Source organism: Vitis vinifera, chromosome 13, assembly GCF_030704535.1.
Source record: "Vitis vinifera cultivar Pinot Noir 40024 chromosome 13, ASM3070453v1".
NCBI lineage: Eukaryota > Viridiplantae > Streptophyta > Magnoliopsida > Vitales > Vitaceae > Vitis > Vitis vinifera.
In genome coordinates this window covers 18,537,169-18,543,382 of record NC_081817.1, presented here as the reverse complement: position 1 = coordinate 18,543,382, position 6,214 = coordinate 18,537,169, and the positions used below count along the sequence as shown (strand labels likewise).

The 6,214-nt window shown below is 35.5% G+C and overlaps 1 long non-coding RNA gene across 1 annotated transcript; it reads left to right on the top strand.

Annotated features, from left to right (window-relative positions):
• Positions 1-993: 993 nt before the first annotated feature.
• On the top strand, positions 994-5,625 carry LOC104881236 (uncharacterized). Its single transcript, XR_002031367.2, has 3 exons — positions 994-3,708; positions 4,193-4,281; positions 5,289-5,625. It is a non-coding gene; the product is annotated as an uncharacterized LOC104881236 (long non-coding RNA).
• Positions 5,626-6,214: the final 589 nt, after the last annotated feature.

The following is a 6,214-nucleotide window of genomic DNA, read 5'->3' as shown; positions in this document are numbered from 1 at the left end:
GCTGATCTAGTGTGGTGGTTCCAAACATTTATTCATGTTATGGATTTGTTAAAGTTTGTGTTCAAAAATATTTCATGCTTCATAGGTGTTCTATCCTGTTTGTATTTCTCGAATCTAGCCGCCTTTCATAAATTTCATTTTCATGTTAGTGAAACATATTTCTTGTGCTTGTATATCTATTATTCCATCCATTGTTAGACAAAAGTATATGGCATCCAGTATTTTGGTACTGTATTAATGGAATACTATAATTAAAATACCAACACTAACTTGTTTAAGTATTTAACTCTTCTATCATGCTTTGATATTTTTTTCTCCCGTTTAATGTCATTGCCTTTATTAGTTCTGGTCTCCTGTATCCCCTTGACATTTATGCTATTTTGGGATAAATTGAATGGTGGAAAGTGGTATAGGACTTGTTAGAATGTACCAAGATATTTGTGGATACCTGAGCTCTCAAAACTTTCCTGAGGTTAGAAGGGAGTAAGATTTTAGAATCTTTCGAGTTTAAGCTTGATTCCTAAGGGCCTAAAGGCTAATGAAAGAGAGGAACTCTGTTAATGGAATTTAAATTACTCAATCTTATCCCTGGAGGTGTCTTCCAAAAAGTCTCATGAGCAACAAACTGTGGCTGCTCAAGATGTAGACAGGTGGGCTTATCAAGCAACATGTCTCCTCTTCAATGTTCTTAATCGCTTAAGTCAAGTGAACTAATGACCCCAATATTTGTATATGCAGTTTCACTATATTGTGTCAACAATTCTTAAATTCTCCAAAAAAAAAAAAAAATTCAAATATCCATCTTTGGGTAATTTTGCATTATTAATAATAGGTCATTGACCCTTTTCCTAATGGGTAATGAGGTCTCTAAGTAAAAACTGGGGGCTTTACACAGGCTACCCTGTTGTTTACAACATAGCCCCCCACCTCTCCCCCTCCCCCTCCACTCTTTTTTTTTCTTTTCTTTTTCTTATGATACAATATAGGGAAAACTGTGTTTTGGGCCGCCCATTTGGGCCTAATAGCTTTTTCATAACCCAACTTTCCATAACCCAAAATATGTCTACTGTTGCCCAAAAAATTATCCTTTTCATGCACTATGTACTGTTTTATAATTTCATTTCCAAAATTACCCCTCCACATCCATGTTAGCAGCCATCTCCCTCTCCATGTCACGGGTTGTGCTTTTAATAAATAAACACAAAAATCTTAAACAAGTTAGCAAAACCCACGCAACACCCGACTGTGAAATTTGGGGAAACCAGGTTAGGGCAAAAGGAGAGAAAGTCAGAGAGAGTCCTTAGCTTCTTTCTCTTCTCTCTCTTTTCTCTCTGTTGGGTGAATTTCTCAGTGAAAAATCGAAAGCTTGTAAGCTGTAATCGATTCATGCGTGTCTCCATACTACTGATCCGCAAATTTCTTCAAATAAAGCCCACGCGACACTCGACTCTGAAATTTGGGGAACCCAAGTTAGGGCAAAAGGAGAGAAAGTCACAGAGAGTCCTTAGCTTCGCTCTCTTCTCTCTCTTCTCTCTCTGTTGTGTGAATTTCTCAATGAAAAATCGAAAGCTTGTAAGCTGTAATCGATTCACGCGTGTCGCCGTACTACTGATCCGCAAATTTCTTCAGATAAAGCGATTTCATCTCCAGGTTCTCGCCTTCATTTAGAGATTTCCACTCTGTTATGAGCTCTCTTACACTATTCAAGTTAGATTCGCTTTCTAGTCCATCTTTTAGCTTCTGTTTGGTTGCTCAGAAAACTGAGGTAAATGAGGAAAATATGAGGCGAAACTTATATGATTATTTTTTTTTCTATTGTTGTTGGTTTCTTTGCAATGAAAGAGAGCAAATGTTTAGGCGCAGCTGTAAATCTTGAGCTTTGTTCTTTATTCCCGTTTTTTTTCTTCCGGCGACCACACGAACGAACGATAAATATGTACATTTTTGTGTATTCTTTACTTGGTCTTTCCTGATTACTATTTTTGTTTGGTAATTTTTTTCATTGATTTCATGCATCTGGAACTATTCAGTGCACGTAATTTAGGTTTCTGGCCTAATTTTTGGGATTTAGGTTCTCTTGAGATTGACAATTAATTAGTGTTTTTATTTTTAATTGCAATTTAGCACCCGAGGAAAGCTGAATTTCTAAACTTCTGTTCTGTGATTAGATGCTTAGTTTGTGACATGACTGATTTTCTCGAATACCTATGTAATTTCTGCTCTGTGGGATGGTTGATTTTGTTTGACCTTGATTGAATTTTTAAACTCTTTTTTTGCTCTTGGATTTGGTTCTTGAGGTAAGATAAAGTTGTGGGTATGTTTTTATTTTATTTGTTTTTGTGTTCTTTTAATAAAAGCTTGCTGTTTTTATGTTGGGTGTTTGTTTATTAATGTTTTTTAGCACTTTGTGTGGATTGATTGATTGTAATCCTAATTTTCTGTGCTTTTTTTTTTCTTTTCTTTTTTTCTGGGTTTTTTGGTTTAATTCGTTCAAGGGTTTTGTTTAAAGGTGGTAAGGAGCAGATTATATAAGCCTATAAGCATGTATTCAAAGCTGGTTGGATTGAGGAAAGCTGAACTTCTGAACTTCTGCTGTGTGATTAGATGCTTAGTTTGTGACATGACTTATTTTCTCGAATATCTATGTAACTTCTGCTCTGTGGGATGGTTGATTTTGTTTGACCTTGATTGAATTTTTAAACTCTTTTTAGTTAAATGTTAATGGAAACTGATGCAAACCCTAATGAGTAGGTGTGGCAATATGAGCTCTTGGGAATTAGGACATGTTTGGGAGACAAAGTTGGAGAATTCAAGAACAGATGCCAGAGGCAGTATAAGCTATTTGAACCAAAACCCACCTCTCCTGCCACCTAGAGAGCTGTTTTTTATGATATATTTTAAAATTAAGTTTATAATTTGTTTTTCCTTTTTTTAATGCATAGAGCTTCACATCAAACAGCAAATAAGGTTTTCTTACTTTGTGCCAAATGGAGGGTCCTTAGCTTCTCTCTCTTCTCTCTCTTTTCTCTCTGTTGTGTGAATTTCTCAGTGAAAAATCGAAAGCTTGGGTTCTTATCCATCTTAATTTTTATTAAATGAAAACCATGGGTTGGGTTCAATCACTGCTACCATTGGACTATGATACTCTTTGATAAGATATATTTATTTTAAATTTGTTAAGGTTCATCATTACAAAAATACAATTTTAATTATTTAATTTGAAATTATATGCTGTAATTTTATTCAGATTTGTTTATATTAGCTACGAGATTGTTTCTTGCTGGTTCTTGCTTCTCAAAAGTTGTCTTAAATGCTTATTATGTTGCCACTTGTTATAACCCTTGATACTTGGTTCAAGTAGCAAAGTGTTGGGGTGGGATGCTGGTAGGTTTCCAATTTCATTTTCAGGGGAGGAAAAAATTGTTACCTATATAAAATGTTTATTTTGTTGTGATACTTATTTACAAACATAAGTGACTTTAACTTCTTCCTGTTAAAACATACAAGAAGAAACCTATGTTATTTACAATAAGCATTAATGATTTTTAGCTTTTTCATTATGTATTGTATGTCAGCTTTGAAATTTCTGCCCTGTCCCTTTTTCTTTTCCCATTCTCAACTTCTCATTGTTGGATTACAGATATATATAGACTGTTTGCAAAAGTCAAGATTCCAACATTCATAGATTACTTGGGAATTGTTGTTGAGGTATTTGCTTTTTCCTATGTTGCTGCTTATTTGTTCTCTGTATGTGTGTCTATGTCTCTATCTATCTTTTTCTTGGTAGAACATCAAGCGCATCTACGGTAAAACAATAATTATTGTGATATATTAGCTTCCAGATTCTTTCTTGCTGGTTCTTGCTTCTTAAAAGTTGTCTTCAATGCTTATTTTGGCCTCCCTTTTCATAGCCCTTGAAACCTGGTTGGCGTAGCAAAGTGTTGGGGTGGGATCGTTGTAGGTTTCCATTTTAATTTTTAGGAGAGGGCAAAAATGTTACCTATATAAAATGTTTGTTTTGTTGTCATATTTATTTCCAAACATAAGTGACTTTAACTTCTTCTTGTTCAAACATACCAGAAAAGCCCTATGTTATTTACAATAAACATTAATCCTTCTTAGTTTATTCATTATGTACTATATCTAAGCTTTTCCATTCCTCTAATGTCCCTTTTTCTCTTCCCATTCTCAGCTTCTCCTTGTTGGACTACATATATATACGGACTTTTTGAAGAAACCAACTTTGTAGCATTCATAGATTACTTGGGAACTGTTTTTGAGGTATTCTCTTTTTCCTATGCTCCTTCTTCTTTCTTCTCTGTGTGTCTGTCTCCGTCTCTCCCTCATTTTCTTGCGAGAACATCATGCAAATGTAAGGAAAACCCATAATTATTGTGATGTTTCTGCAATCAACTTTTCTTCCAAACTGTGCAACTATTATCATTTCTTAAGTTCACTAAGACAGTAACTTATTTGTTTATAGTCAGCCCCATTAATCACTCATTGTTTACAACATATTTTTGCTTTGTCTTTGTTTACCAAAATTGCTTTCAATTTCTTACCTTCAAAGGATGAGGTGATTGAATATTAACTCTATGAACGAATTTGATGCATTATACAAATTGATTTCGAACAAAACTATAATATGGGATTTATTGAGATCTTTGTGAAGATACGATGGACTTTTCACTTTCGAATCAAGGTCCATGTATAAACACATTAGGCCTAGGTATACACCTACAAAGTTAAGATAGAAAGTTATGTACATGAGAGTGAGAGTGAGAGTCATAAACTACTTGCATCAAAATAATGTCCATCTTCGATATGTGCGATCATTTAACTATTAATGTCTTGTCCCTTGTAAAAGGTTTTTTTCGATAACTGTTATAAGATGTAATTATGTTTTTAGGATGATGAGGAATGGAAGTGGAAAGAAACATAGAATATCGGTTGTAGATGAGGACATGGGAAATGTGGGTAGGGAGGAAGCCAACATTCATATTCCTTAAGCAACTTCATGGCATTAGATTATGGATACATGTATATACTAAGGATTTGAATATAGAAAGGGGCCCTTCAATCCATGCTCCCTCGTTTCCTCTTCATCTTATGTGTCACTAAGAAAAAAATCTTAGACGTTCGATTACCATCACATGGCCCGACGATGACCCCTTTATGGCCTTTCTCTCCACCCTCTCTTCTCCTCTTTCCTTCATCATTATATTCATACATAATCCCTATTTACTTTTGTTGTCATTTTTTTTGTAACAAGTTTTTATTTAATTAAGGTGATGGAAGAGGACATGTTCTGTTACATTCATGAAGGCGGTCAGCTAGTTAAATGTGTTGGAGGGTCTGTTCAATATCAAGGTGGTCGTAGCGAATCGATGGTTGTTAGTCGACATATGTCACATAGTGATTTTGTTTCAAAACTGTGTGATGCATTGCACTTTGACCAGAATTCTATCAAATTGGAATTCACGGTCAAGTTTGAGCCATCATGTCTACTACCGTTGCATGATGATGCAGCCCTACTTAAGATGTTTCGATTCAACGAAATGTTTTGTCACGTCTATGTCTCATCATCAAGTGAAGTTGTTGAAGGCTATATAGCACCGACTAGGTATTGATAGCCTTCCCAACATCTCATCCACTATGTCTATTAACTTTTCTTCAAATATATGTAGATGGATGATTTTTTTTTTCTTCCTTTGTAGTGCCCCTTCTCCTATTGTTGGTTCGAATTCTGCACACTTACTTCCATCCGGTGGCGATCTGCCAATTAATATTTGTAATGACTCTCTTACAATTGAGTCATATGGGTTTTCCCATAGATGTGCGGAAGCAAATATACTCGAACGTGACTCAAGGCGGTTTGAAAATTCCATTATGGGTAGTGGACATACCTTCTCCAATGCTGCCAAGTTCCGTGATGCCGTTTATTTGATGTCAATTGCTGGTAGATTCCGTTATCGCTTCAAGAGGAATACTATGAAACACATGACAGTTGTTTGCACAGTTACTCAATGTCCTTGGAAAGTCACAGCTCGTGCAATTGGGGATTCGAACATCATCCAGGTTCACACTTTTCATAACCATCATAATCATAGTTTGGAAGATGTTGCTGCATGCCAACCTTTAGTGAGATCTAATCGGGCATCATTGCTTATTGATGATGTCATCCGGTCCACTCCCAATTACCAACCCTGCCAAA